Raw genomic sequence first — 15301 nt, 5'->3', positions numbered from 1 at the left:
CCAGACCTCAGGCCATGTTCTTGCTGACAGCAATGCCCCACGCTGATGGCCCTCACTGGGACCTGGTGTTTCTCTCCACCCACTGTGTATGTAGTTATGTGGTTTGGATATATCTCACGTGGCAGCCTTGCAACTCCAGGCACCACACCTAGCTGCACCCACAATCTGTTCCTCTGGATCCTCTCCTGTACTGTCGCTTGGGATTTCCCTTGACCTCATGATGTCCCCAGGAGGCAGGAGGCAGGGAACACAGCTGGACTGTCCTGATGTTCCTAATTCTAGCGCTCTGTCTCTTTCACTCACACCCCCTCCCTCCCATACCTCTTCTACTACTGTGTCTGGAACACCACTATCATGGGGGAACATCTTTGGATCTTGAAATCTATTCCATCTTCTGTTGTTGTTCAGTTGCTAAGTTATGTCCAACTCTTTTGCAGCCCCATGGACTGTAGCCCGACAGGCTCCTCTGTGCATGGGATTTCCCAGGCAAGAATGCTGGATTGGGTTCCCATCCCTATTCTCCAGGGGATCTTCCCTGGACCAGGGGTTGAATCTTCATCTCCTTCATTGGCAGGTGGACTCTTTACCACTGAGCCACCAGGGAAGCCCATCCCATCTTTAAGAATCTAAATGAACATGCAAGTATTTTGGGAAGGATTGCTCTGTAGCAGCCGGGTTACAATGAACTAATAGTAGAGGATTCCACAGAGTAGGTGGAGGAAGGAAGAAATCATAAAAAAACAAAAAACAAACAAACAAAAAAACCAAAACCACTTTGTCAAATCCACAACAGTACGAGCACAAATTCTTCCACAGTTTTACAGAGGAAAATGAGACAGAATGGTCAAAGAACTAAGATTGTATGCCTCTAGTCTGCCAGTGTTGAGTATGGACTCATGGGTTGAATTGTGTCCCCCTCCAAGCTTTGCTGAAGCCCTGACCCTCTGTATCTCAGAATGTGATCTTATTAGGAAACGGGCTCTTTACTGAAGTAATCAAGCAAATATGAGGTCACTGCTGCTGCTGCTGCTAAGTCGCTTCAGTTGTGTCCGAGACAGCAGCCCACCAGGCTCCCCTGTCCCTGGGATTCTCCAGGCAAGAACACTGGAGTGGATTGCCATTCCCTTCTCCAATGCACGAAAGGGAAAAGTGAAAGTGAAGTGGCTCAGTAGTGACTGACTCTTAGCGACCCCATGGACTACAGCCTACCAGGCTTCTCCACCAATGGGATTTTCCAGGCAAGAGTACTGGAGTGGGGTGCCATTGCCTTCTCTGAGAATATGACTGGTATTCTTACATAAAGAGGAAGGGGAGGGATAAATTAGGTGTGTGGGGTTAACAGATACACACTACTGTATATAGGATAGATAAACCATAAGGTCCTATTGCATTGCACAGGGAACTCAACTCAGTATCTTGTAGTAACCTAATAATGGAAAGAAGCTGAAAGAATGTATATGTATATGTATATGTGTGTGTGTGTGTGTGTGTACATAAGAAAGTGAAAGTGTTAGTTGCTCAGTCATGTCTGACTCTTTGCAACTCCATGGACTGTAGCCCGCCAGGATCCTTTGTGCATGGAATTCTCCAGGCAAGAATACCGGAGTGAGTAGCCATTCCCTTTTCCAGGGGATCTTCCTGACCCATGGATCAAATCTGGGTCTTCTCCATTGCAGGCAGATTCTTCACCCTCTGAGCCACCTGGGAATTATATATATATATATATATATATATATATATATATATATATATATAACTGAATCACTTTGCTCTACACCTAAAACTAACAACATTGTAGATCAACTATACAATTTAAAAAAGGGATGAAAATTAGGAGACAGAGGCAGATATACACAGAGACAGCCTGTGAGGTGACACAGACAGTGACATGTGAAAGCAGAGATCTGAGCAAGGAGGGCAAACGATGGCCAGCCAAGCACCAGAAACTGTAGGAGAGACCTGGAGCAGATTCTCCCTGACAGCCCTCAAGAGGAACCAACCCTTCTCACACCTTGATCATGAAGTTCCAGTTTCCAGAACCATGAGAAAAGAAATTTCTATTGGTGAAGTCCCCAGTTTGTACTTGTTAAGGTGGCCCCAAGACACAAATAAAGTGTCCTTCCTTCCCTATTATCTTTCTGTTTTTACCTCCCATTGTTTAACTGGACTCCACAGCCATATTTAATTGGGGTGAAAATCCCCTGGTTGTGTGACAAGTGTTAATGTTATCAGGATTTCTGATAAAACATGTCATGTTATGTTATGTAGTATAGTCTGGGAGACGATCCTAGCATCTCCACTCCCAAGCAAGGAAATCCATCCATTTAACCATTTGACAACCATTTGCAGGGGACTCAGCACCATGTCCTGTGATGGAGACGCAAGGACACACAAGACACTGCCCTGATTCTCAAGGAGCTCACAGAGTCTGGTGGGGAAGCCACTTGTGCAGGTGGGTAATTGTGGCATGATGCTGGGCTGTCATGGGGGTGAGCACAGAGTGTTGTTCTGGGAACAACAGAACATGGGAGAGGTCCCAGGAAGAGACGGAAGGAACCAGGGAAGGTGCCTGGAGAAGAGGCCATGGAAGCTGAGTCTTCAAGAGGCTTTCCAGAGCACCAAGTGGGAGAGGCTATTCCAAGCAGAGGGAGTATCATGAGCAAGAGAACAGGACATGTGACTGAGTGTGCACATGTGTGTACATGTGTATACCTATGTGGGTATGTGCACACATGTGTGTGAGATGGCCTGTATAGCCATGGACTGTCTATGTACACCATGCTAACCTCTGTAGGGCATGGCCAGCAGACTTATGTATGAGCTGAGTGATGCTTGTTTCTAGAATGGATCTGAAATCTGATTCCGAGCCTCTCTCTGGTATGTGGGCTAAGTCTGGTTCTCTGTCTTCAGCCACCAGAGCTGGTCTCTATCTTGGTAGTGTTCTTTGCTTATACTTTTGGAGGAAAGTCTCTGGGATTCTTTTTCTGATAATCTTCCTCTTTTAGGGATCTTTCCTTTTAATTTCCAATTCTTTAAGCTAGGATACCCAAGTTTGTGCAAAAACTTCTTTTGCATCTCTAGACCAGTGTCTTCCCAGCATACACATGTCATCTTTTAAGCGTTTTAAAGAAAGATTTATTTGTTCACTTATTTTATTTTTGGCTTCCCTGGGTCTTTGCTGCTGCGCACTCAGGCTATCTCTGGTTGTGGTGAGCAGGGGCTACTCTCTAGTTGAGGTGTGTGGGCTTCTCAGTGCAGTGGCTTCTCTTATTGTAGAGTACGGCCTCTAGGGTGTGAGGGTTTCAGTAGTTGTGGTGGATGGGCTTAATTGCCTTGTGGCATGTGGGATCTTCCCAGAGCAGGGATCGAACAAGTGTCCCTTATACTGATAGGCAAATTCTTAACCTTTGGACCACCAGGGAAGCCCTTAACTTTTTTATTGGAGAAAGAACATTGATCAGTTGGGAAGCTGGGCACATCTCTTAACAATGCTTAGGAGCAATGCTGGCTACTTACTGCATTAATGTGAGAGGCTGAGTTGGAAGAATAAGAAAAAGACACAGGCTTGAAGCAATATTTGACTATTTGAAGCAATAGCTTAACACAAATACTTAGCAACTTGCAAAACACACCTGAAGCCCAACTTTCACATATGAAACATTCTCACAAAATCAGAGCAGGCTTTCCTGTACACATTGTTCAGCGATCAAGCTTTGAAAAGCCAGATGAAGAACACTATCAGCATTGATGATCAGTGATTCAGTTCAGTTCAGTTCAGTTCAGTCGCTCAGTCATGTCCGACTCTGCGACCCCATGAATCACAGCATGCCAGGCCTCCCTGTCCATCACCAACTCCCAGAGTTCACTCAAACTCATGTGCATCGAGTTGATGATGCCATCCAGCCATCTCATCCTCTGTTGTCCTCTTCTCCTCCTGCCCCCAATCCCTCCCAGCATCAGGATCTTTTCCAATGAGTCAACTCTTCACATGAGGTGGCCAAAGTACTGGAGTTTCAGCCTCAGCATCAGTCCTGCCAATGAGCACCCAGGACTGGTCTCCAGATACAATTTATTGTGTGTTCACTGTGATTGATTTTATGGAAATGGTTACTGGACCAAGAATGAGGAGACCCAATGCTGGTTCTGTAATGACCTTGGGCAAATCACTCCCATTCAATGGAGCCTCAGTTTCCCTATATGCAAAATGTCTTGTCTAATTATAACATTCTGTCATTTTTCCTTTGTGTGTTCCATCTTAAAGGCCCTGGAGATGTTAATTGTTCTCACACGGTCATTTGTAAGTCAGATAATGTGATTATGGCACATATGATAGAGTGAAATTCACCACCTGGTCCTTTGTGGCTAATAAGCTAAGGGTTAGGTCAAAGGCGTGTGTGTGTGTGTGTGTGTGTGTGTGTATCAAAATCTCCCTCCTTTTTCTGAGGCTGGGAGCTATAGTGGAGTTCAGAGGTCAAGTCATATCACAGGGAATGACTATCTCAAAGAACGTGGTGTAAACAAGGGCATGGAATGAGATTGGAATCCTGGCTCCGCCACTTACTAGCTATTAGCAACTTGCAAGTCACCTAACCTCTAGGAATCTCAGTTTCTTTATTTTCAAAATGGCTATAGCTGCAGAGTTGTTGTGAAAATCAAGTTGATTTATTCAACACATATTTGAGTGCTGACTGTATGCTAGGCATTGTTGGGGGCTGGTAATCCCAGATGAACAAAACAGACTGGATTCTTTTCTTTTAAGAAGTTTATCATTCAGTGGGAAAGACAGGTAATCAAGAGGTAAATAAATACACAAAAAATAATTAGGTGCTATAAAAACAAATAGAGTGTTAAGATGGAGAATAATGGCGGGAGAGGTTCCTAATTTATTTATGTCTTTATTTATCAAGTTTTCACTTTTTAGTCATGTTGAGACATGTGGCATCCTAGTTTCTGGGTCAGGGATTGAACCAGTACTCCCTGCATCAGAAGCATGGATATTAACCACTGGACCACCAGGGAAGTCCTAAGAGGTTCCTAACGTAGATGGGGTTGTCAGAGATTTCTCTGGGAAGGAGGAGAAGTTGGCCACGTTGGCCTAAGGTGTTGGCAGGTGCACAGATGGGGACAGTCTAAGGAGAAGTAACAGTGTGTGCCCTTGAGATGTGAGAGACTGAAAGATATGGTGTGCCCACAAATGCCCTGCCAATGATGTGACGCTGTAAGGATATAGGAGATTCATGTTAAATTACCTGGTGCCGTGTCTCTGGCTGCCCTTACGTCATCCCCATATTTCTGCTCTCTGTCCCTTACACAAAGTGCCCCACTACAGTGTGTGCTGAGGACGACTGCCCGGATGTACTTCCCAGGGGGCACAGTGGTAAAGAATCTGCCTGCCAGTGCAGGTGAAGCAGGAGACACGGGTTTGATGCTGGGTCAGGAAGAGCCCCTGGAGAAGGAAATGGCAACCCACTCAAGCATTCTAGCTTGGGAAATCCCTTGGGCAGAGGAGCCTGGTGAGCTATAGTCCATGGGGTTGAAAAGAGTCAGACACGACTGAGCACGAATGCACGCATTGCACAGATGGCATTTTCTCCTTTGTGGGTAGATGAGTGTGGAGGAAGGACAGCGTGCGTGAGTTTAGCTTGTTCCCATGTGTGCCTGGGAGAGCAAGGAGGAAGGCTGGCCTGTCACCAGCTTGCATGAGAACATCACCTGGATCACTCGTCTCGGTGATTAAATTAAGCCAGTTTCACAAATAAAATCAGTTTGCAACTCCGAGTGGGGGACCAAGTGATCTGGCTTGCTTTCCTTGCTCTGCTTTTTCCAAAGATAAAAAGGCTTGCAAATTGTGACATCCATATCAAATGCTAATGGCACGGTGGGGACTCTCCAAGAGAACTGATAAACTTCTCAGACGGAGGGCAGACTATTAAGAGAGAACAGCTCCAGATGTAATTGTCGGTGCTCGCATCCAAGGAACGCTAACACTTTTGAGTGCTCAGAAGTGAAACTCCAGGAAATAAAAAGCCAGGGAGGCATTTGATCCAAAAGAAGAAAACAAAAGCAAGTCACCTTCAGTTTTCTCCAAGGATCTGAGCTCCAATGTGACAATGCTAGTAACAAAACAATACCATCTGAAGCGCAGGTCATAACAAAAACAACAGAGACACCTAATCTAGAAAAGCAGTACGTGCAGCCCTCCTAAAGCTTAGCGTGTATGTGAGCTCAGTCGCTCAGTTGTGTCCAACTCTTTGTGACCCCACGGACTGTAGCCTGCCAGGCTCCTCTGTCCATGGAATTTCCCAAGCAAGAATGCTGGAGTGGGTTGCCATTTCCTCCTCCAGGGGAACGTCCCACCCAGGGATTGGACCCCTGTCTCCTGCATCTCCTGCCCTGGCAGGTGGTTCCTTTACCACTGTGTCACCTGGATATATCGGCAGGACTGAAGAAGGGAAGTCAAGTCCTAGACTGGGGACGTGTTGTGAAATATCACATGACTGTTCAGTCACAGCAGGACCCGGGATGGCAGCACCCAGGCCTTGGGTCCCCTTGTCCTTCTCTCCTCTGTACCATATTCCCCACCACACATCCAGGGCAGGTGGTGCTTGTTGTCTCCTCCATTTCATGGTGTGGGGCCAATACTATCCAGCATTATAGAGTCTGAGAATCAGGACATGAAACCTCAGGTGTGTAATTGATCCAGTTCTCCTTCTGACTTGTGCCTGTGCTCTCAAATGTGAACAGGCATTGGCATGTGCCCCCTGGGATAGGACCCAGGCACTGGTGTGGTGCAGCGGGCAGCTACATCCCCAAGCACGTGGGCTCTTGACTCTGCCTAACAGCCACAAATAACCTCATTAAAGTACCCACCTTAATGGGGAATAAATTGGAGGGTCAGGTTAAAGGAGTCCATGAGAGCAATATGCCAAGTGTTCCTTCGAAGGAGACTTGGTGGAAGGAGAGCTGAAGTCCTCATTTCCAATTAAGGTCACTTCCCGCCATGGCTCTTGGAGGAATTGATGAGATGAAGGGGTGCTAAGTAGGATGGAGCTGCAGATAGAAGTATCTACTCGACACTTCTTCTAGCGAGACGAAGGCTAGACACCAGCCCTCCTTGAGCCTTTGCTCGTCGCCCAGGACCAGCGCTGCCCAGCTCAGGGGCTGCATGGTCTCACTTGGGCTGTGTTCTGCTACACGTGTTTCTTGATTGTGCTCTGGCTGCACCAAATGGACTCTTTTCTGTCAGAATGAAGAAAGCCGAAGTCCAGTGAGTTGGTGGTCCCCTGCCCCCTACTCCCCACCTACCTTCTAGGGAATTAACACAGAGCCAAGGCTCATAGCCTTTAGGCATCCTTTCCCACAGGTGTCCATCCAGGCGTGGCTACTCCCCTGTCCTGGTGCTGGGCCCCTGGAAGGCAGGCTTCTGATGAGACATGATTGCTTTCTGTCCCTGGTCCCATTAGGCCAGGGGCTCCTCTGCTATTTCTGTGCCATTTTTTTGAGGAATGGGGATTATCCAGCTGCTTCATTGTCCTGCTAGAGCATGGAGTTGCTGCAAGAATGAATGTCACTCAGATATACTATTTCCACTCTATGTGCTCATTCATGCCCAACTCTTTGCCACCCTGTGGGCTGTAGCCTGCCAGGCTCCTCTGTCCATGGAATTTTCCCAGGCAAGAATGCTGGAGTGGGTTTCTGTTTCCTACTCCAGGGGATCTTCCTGACCTAGGAATCGAACCAGTGTCTCTTTCATCTCCTGGATTGGCAGGCAGATTCTATACCACAGGTGCCACCTGGGAAGCCCTCCTTTTCCCTCTGAGTTTATTCATTTCTGTAGAACCCATGCATCAGAAACTGAATTGTGTGCACCATCAACTTTAGATATTGACACCTTAACTCCCAATGAGACCATGTATATGGAGATGGGGCCTTAAAGAAAGTCAGTCAGTTCAGTTGCTCAGTCGTGTCTGACTCCTTGCGACCCCACGAACCGCAGCACACCAGGCCTTCTTGTCCGTCACCAACTCCCGGAGTTCACCCAATCCCATGTCCATTGAGTCGGTGAAGCCATCCAACCATCTCATCATCTGCCGTCCCCTTCTCCTCCTGCCCTCAATCTTTCCCAGCATCAGGATCTTTTCAAATGAGTCAGCTCTTCACATCAGGTGGCCAAAGTATTGGGGTTTCAGCTTCAACATCAGTCCTTCCAATGAACACCCAGGACTGGACTCCTTTAGGATGGACTGGTTGGATCTCTTTGCAGTCCAAGGGACTCTCAAGAGTCTTCTCCAACACCACAGTTCAAAAGCATCAATTCTTTGGCTCTCAGCTTTCTTTATAGTCAAACTCTCACATCCATACACGACCACTAGAAAAACCATAGCCTTGACTAGATGGACCTTTGTTGGCAAAGTAATGTCTCTGCTTTTTAATATGCTGTCTAGGTTGGTCATAACTTTCCTTCCAAAGAGTAAGCATCTTTTAATTTCATGGCTGCAATCACCATCTGCAGTGGTTTTGGGGCCCCCCAAAATAAAGTCAGCCATTGTTTCCACTGTTTCCCCATCTATTTGCCAAGAAGTGATGGGACCAGATGCCACGATCTTAGTTTTCTGAATGTTGAGCTTTAAGCCAACCTTTTCACTCTCCTCTTTCACTTTCATCAAGAGGCTCTTTAGTTCTTCACTTTCTGCCATAAGGGTGGTGTCATCTGCATATCTGAGGTTCAGTTCAGTTCAGTCACTCAGTCGTGTCCAACTCTTTGAGACCCCATGAATCACAGCACACCAGGCCTTCCTGTCCATCACCAACTCCCGCAGTTCACTCAGACTCACGTCCATGATCTGAGGTTAAGAAAGTAATTAAGGTTAAATGATTTTCTAAGGGTGGGGCCCTGATCCAATAGGACTGCTGTTCTTAGGAGAAAAGAGGCACTAGAGATTGCTCTTTTTCTCTCAGAAGCACAGAAGAGTGGTTTTGTGAGGACGCACCAAGAAGGTGGCCATCTGCAAGCTGGGAAGTGAGGCTTCACCAGAAACCTACCCTCTGCACCTAGGCCTTGGATTTCCAGGCTCTAGAACTGTGAGAAAGTAAGTTTCTGTCGTATAAGCCTCCAGTCTGTGGCTCTTTGTTCTGTCATCCTGAGCCAACCAATCCACCATCCTCAGAGGGGATCTGGAGCATAATGTTGTCTGTTCTATGTACCCTTAAAATCTCTGATTCTTTTAAAATTTTTAATTAATTATTTTATTTGACTGTGCTGGGTCTTAGTTGCTGCATGTGGGATCTTTAATTGTGGCATGTGAACTCTTTAGTTTCAGCATGTGGGATCTAGTTCCTTGACCAATGATTGAACCCTGGTTCCCTGCATTGGGAGTTCGGAATCTTAGCCACTGGACCACCAGGGAAGGCCCTGAATATCTGATTCTTATCCTATCCCCTGGGTCAAACAGCATGCTGCAATTTAGTTGTAAAAATAAGAATGGAGTCAAATGATAAATTTAGGAAAAAAAAATCACATTGATAAAGGATTCATAGCTGTAATATACAAAAAGCTCTTAAAAACCAACAAAAAGGTAACCAAACAGAGAAACACATAAAGGATTTGTATAGGCAACTCACAGAAGAGCAAATCTAAAGGCCAATAAACACATTTTAAAAATGCTCAAACTTTACTGCAAGTCAGAAAAATGCAAATGAAAGTAGAATTTTGAATTATCGCTTTACACTCAGACTGGCAAACAGGAAGACCAATAATATCTACCAGTGGAGGAAATGCAGGGCAGAGGGAATTTACACACACATTGCTGAAGGAAATGTAAACTGTTTCAGTCTTTTTAGAAAACAATCTGGCAATAGCTAGTAAAATTAAAAAATGCATATCCCCTTCTACCCAGCACTCCCACTTATGGGAATTTATTTCATGGAAATAAAAGTGGTGGTGAGTAAGAGTACATATGTAAAATTGTTTCAAAGAGAGTGCTCATCAGTGGGGATAATTGAATAAGTTACAGTACACCCATACTATAAATATTATGCAGACATTAAAAATGAATGAACTCTCAATCCAATAATTTGGAGAAATTTATACAAAGTGTGAAACAAGCAGAATGCAGAAAAGTGTGTAAAAATGATCTTTTTTGTAAAATAATGACAATCTTTCTTATATAAGTATATGGGTTGGGAGGAGAAAGGAAAGGAGTAAGCCTTTACAAGTCTCCCCCCACCAAGATACTGATCTCAAATAAACACACACACACATACACACACGCACACACACACACACACAGATGATGTTTATGAGAAAATGAGCTTGTAGGATATGATTCTATTCAGTAATCCAGGATACGTCAAGACAGGAATGAAGAATGGTCTCCAAATCATTATTTCTGGGTTGAGAAGCTTTAGATAGCTTCTGTTTTTACTATATTTCTGTGTACAGTTTGGTTTTTCCAGTAGTCATGTACAGATGTGAGGGTTGGACTGTAAAGAAGGCTGAGTGCCAAAGAATTGATGCTTTTGAATTGTGGTGCTGGAGAAGACTCTTGAGAGTCTCTTAAACAACAAGGAGATGAAACCAGGCAATCCTAAAGGAAATCAGTCCTGAATATTCATTGGAAGGACTGATAACTGAAGCTGAAGCTCCAATACTTTGGCCACCTGATGTGAAGAGCCAACTTATTGGAAAAGACCCTGATGCTGGGAAAGACGGAGGGCAGGAGGAGAAAGGAGTGACAAAGGATGAGATGGTTGGATGGCATCACTGACTCAATAGACATGAGTTTGAGCAAACTCCAGGAAATGGTGAAGGAAAGAGAAGCCTGGTGTGGTGCAGTCCATGGGGTCACAAAGAGTTAGACACAACTGAGTGACTGAGGAACAACAACAATGTATGGTTTGAACAAATTATAATGGGCATTTGTTTTTATAATAATAATGTATTCTACTTTTTGAGGTATGCTTGATTAGCCCACCTCTGATAATTCCCTCTTTTTCTAGCCCAGCCCACTGCAGTGTTGCACAGAGGTTATTTCATTACTCTTCCAGGATCGGGGACATGGGAAAAATCACATATTTCTACTTTCATTTGCATCGGGGACATGCACTTTCTGAAGAAACTCAGGTTTGAAGCATCAAACCCCATCTCTCCCTTTCAGCCCCATCTCCTGATTTGGATCCTGATGACTAAGGAAGGTTTCAGGCTTTGGTGATATGTCATACAGGGTCCCACCTCCCACTCAGGACTGTTGTGCCAGCTTCCTTTGAAGCTCTGCAGGAGCCAGAGCCCAGTCTTCCTGGGGTCCTAGCCTGCTTTTCTGGATTCTGTTTCAATTTCCAACTCTCTCCCTCAACTCATGACCAGTGGTCCTCCTTAGTTAGGAATCCCAGGAATTCTGCTATCTCTTTGTCAAAAATGTCTTCTCAAAAGCTTTCCTTAATGCTCAAATTCCTTAATTTCCTCAATTCCCTTAATTTCAAATTTTCTGAATCATCTTTCAGAGTATTTTTTTTCATCTTTTTTACATTTTTTTACATCTTTTCAGAGTATCCCTTGGTTCACTTAGGTTTTATCTTCATGTGTGTGCGTGCTAAGTCACTTCAGTCGTGTCCGACTCTTTGTGATCCTATGGACTACAGCCCGCCAGGCTCTCCTGTCTATGCAATTCTCCAGGCAAGAATTCTGGAGTGGATTGCCATGCCCTCCTCCAGGGGATCTTCTTGACCCAGTGATCGAACACGCATCTTTTGTCTCCTGCATTGGCAGGTGGGTTCTTTGCCCACTTGCCACCTCGGAAGCCCTTTGTCCTCACATCCCTATGCTACTCCTGATGTACCTCCTCTAATAGGAGGTCCTGGCTGTTTGGACAGGGCTGGGAGGAGGATTCCAGAAGGTCTCATAAGGTCTCCCCAGGGTAGGGAGGTGGAGAAAACCCAAGCCAAGACCCCCAGGAGGAGCACAGAGAGGTGCCATAAAGACTGAAGACACACAGCAAAGTGAGAGACAGATATGAAATGTGAAAGTTTACAGTTGCCACATTAAAGAAAAAAAGAAAAAGAACTGAAATCAATTGTAATGATACATCTGATTTAACCCAATCTATCCACCAAATGCAATGTGTAATCAATATAAAGAATTTGGGGTGAGATATTTTACATTATTGTTTTCCTGCTAAGTCTCCAAAATTGGATGTGCATTTCATTCTTCCAGTGCATCTCAATTTGGCCAGATACATTCCAAGTGCTCAATGGCCTCATGAGATCAAAGGCTACTATGCCAGACAGCACAGAGTCAGATTACCTCTGAGGTCCTTTTCAGCTTTAACATGATAAGATTTTTTTTTTGGACATTGCTACTGTAGACCAGGGATTGACAAATCTTTTTTGTAAAGAGTCCGACAGTAAATATAGAGACTATAGTCTCTATCCCATTAACTCAATTCTGCCACTACAGTGCAGAAGCAGCCAAGCACAATACAAATTAAGGGTCACCAAGGGGGAGAGGGAGGGATAAATTGGGAAATTGGGATTGACACATACACACTACTGTATATAAAATAGATAACTAATATGCGCCTCCTGTATAGCACAGGGAACTCTACTCAATACTCTGTAATATAGGAAAATGATATGAAAAAAGAGTATATATATATATATATATATATATATATATATATATAAATATAAGTGAAGGGATGGACCCAAAGCAAAAACAACACCCAGTTGTGAGTGGGACTGGTGATAAAAGCAAGGTTCGATACTGTAAAGAACAATATTGCATAGGAACCTGGAATGTTAGGTCTGTGAATCAAGGCAAATTGGAAAGGGTCAAACAGGAGATGACAAGAGTGAACATCGACATTCTAGGAATCAGCAAACTAAGACGGACTGGAGTGGGTGAACTTAACTCAGATGACCATTATATCTACGACTGTGGGCAGGAATCCCTTAGAAGAAATGGAGTGGCCATCATGGTCAACGAAAGAGTTCGAAATGAAGTACTTGGATGCAATCTCAAAAACGACAGAATAATCTCTGTTCGTTTCCCAAGGCAAACCATTCAATATCATGGTAATCCAACCCTATGCCCCAACCAGTTATGCTGAAGCAGCTAAAGTTGAATAGTTCTATGAAGACCTACAAGACCTCCTAGAACTAACACCAAAAAAAGATGTCCTTTTCATTATAGGGGACTGGAATGCAAAAGTAAGAAGTCAAGAAATAGCTGGATTAACAGACAAATTTGGCCTTGGAGTACAGAATGAAGCAGGGCAAGAGAACACACTGGGCATAGCAAACACCCTCTTCCAACAACACAAGATAAGACTCTACACATGGACATCACCAGAAGGTCAACACTGAAATCAGATTGATTATCTTCTTTGCAGCCAAAGATGGAGAAGCTCTATACAGTCAGCAAAAACAAGACTGGGAGCTAACTGTGGCTCAGATCATGAAATCCTTATTGGCAAATTCATATTGAAATTGAAGAAAGTGGAGAAAACCACTAGACCATTCAGGTATGACCTAAATCAAATCCCTTATGACTATACAGTGGAAGTGAGAAATAGATTTAAAGGACTAGATCTGATAGAGTGCCTGATGAACTACGGATGGAGGTTCATGCCACTGTACAGGAGACAGGAATAAAGACCATCCCCAAGAAAAAGAAATGCAAAAAAGCAAAATGGCTGTCTGAGGAGGCCTTCCAAACAGCTGTGAAAATAAGAGAAGTGAAAAGCAAAGGAGAAAAGGAAGGGTATAAGGATCTGAATGCAGAGTTCCAAAGAATAGAAAGGAGAGATAAGGAAGCCTTCCTCAATGATCAATGCAAAGAAATAGAGGAAAACAATAGAATAGAAAAACTAGAGATCTCTTCAAGAAAATTGGAGATACCAAGGGAACATTTCATGCAAAGATGGGCTCAATAAAGGACAGAAATGGTAGGGACCTAACAGAAGCAGAAGATATTAAGAAGAGGTGGCAAGAATACACAGAAAAACTGTACAAAAAAGACCTTCATGATCCAGATAATTATGATGGTGTGATCACTCGCCTAGAGCCAGACATCCTGGAATGTGAAGTCAAGTGGGCCTTAGGAAGCATCACTATGAACAAAGCTAGGGGAGGTGATGGAATTCCAGTTAACCTGTTTCAAATCCTAAAAGATGATGCTATGAAAGTGCTCCACTCAATATGCCAGCAAATTTGGTAAACTCAGCAGTGGCCACAGGACTGGAAAAGGTCAGTTTTCATTCCAATCCCAAAGAAAGGCAATGACAAAGAATGCTCAAACTACCACACAGTTCCACTCATCTCACTTGCTAGTAAAGTAATGCTCAAAATTCTCCAAGCCAGACTTCAACAATATGTCAACTGTGAACTTCCAGATGTTCAAGCTGGTTTTAGAAAAGGCAGAGGAACCAGAGATCAAATTGCCAACATCCGCTGGATCATCAAAAAAGCAAGAGAGTTCCAGAAAGACATCTATTTCTGCTTTATTGACTATGCCAAAGCCTTTGACTGTGGATCAAAATAAACTGTGGAAAATTCTTCAAGAGATGGGAATATCAGACCTCCTGACCTTCCTCCTGAGAAATCTGTATACAGGTCAGGAAGCAATAGTTAAAACTGGACATGGAACAACAGACTGGTTCCAAATAGTAAAAGGGGTACATCAAGGCTGCATATTGTCACCCTACTTATTTAATTTATATGCAGAGTACATCATGAGAAAACCTGGGCTGGAATCAAGATTGCTGGGAGAAATATCAATAACCTCAGATATGCAGATGACACCACCCTTATGGCAGAAAGTGAAGAACTAAAGAGCCTCTTGATGAAAATGAAAGAGGAGAGTGAAAAAATTGGCTTAAATCTCAACATTCAGAAAACTAAGATCATGGCATCCAGTCCCATCACGACATGGCAAATAGATGGGGAAACAGTGGAAACAGTGTCAGACTTTATTTTTCTGGACTCCAAAATCACTGCAGATGGTGACTGCAGCCATGAAATTAAAAGACATTTACCCCTTGGAAGAAAAGTTATGACCAACCTAGACAGCATATTAAAAAGCAGAGACATTACTTTGTCAACAAAGGGCCATCTAGTCAAGGCTGTGGTTTTTCCAGTTGTCATGTATGGATGTGAGAGTTGGACTATAAAGAAAGCTGAGCGCCGAAGAATTGATGCTTTTGAACTGTGGTGTTGGAGAAGACTCTTGAGAGTCCCTTGGACTGCAAGGAGATCCAACCAGTCCATCCTAAAGGAGACCACTTTAGGTGTTCTCCTGGGTGTTCAT

The 15301-nt window shown here is 44.1% G+C and overlaps 1 long non-coding RNA gene across 1 annotated transcript in view; it reads left to right on the top strand.

The window, feature by feature from the left end:
• Positions 1-8989: 8989 nt before the first annotated feature.
• The window catches only part of LOC129651629 (uncharacterized), a 55712-nt gene continuing 49400 nt past the window's right edge, over positions 8990-15301 (top strand). Inside the window, exon 1 of the long non-coding RNA XR_008714255.1 lies at positions 8990-9089. This is a non-coding gene — a long non-coding RNA (uncharacterized LOC129651629). The remainder of the gene's footprint in view (positions 9090-15301) is intronic.

This window comes from Bubalus kerabau, chromosome 4, assembly GCF_029407905.1.
Source record: "Bubalus kerabau isolate K-KA32 ecotype Philippines breed swamp buffalo chromosome 4, PCC_UOA_SB_1v2, whole genome shotgun sequence".
NCBI classification, from domain to species: Eukaryota; Metazoa; Chordata; class Mammalia; order Artiodactyla; family Bovidae; genus Bubalus; species Bubalus kerabau.
Note: the sequence above shows the minus strand (reverse complement) of the source record. Positions and strands in the feature narration are given on the sequence as shown.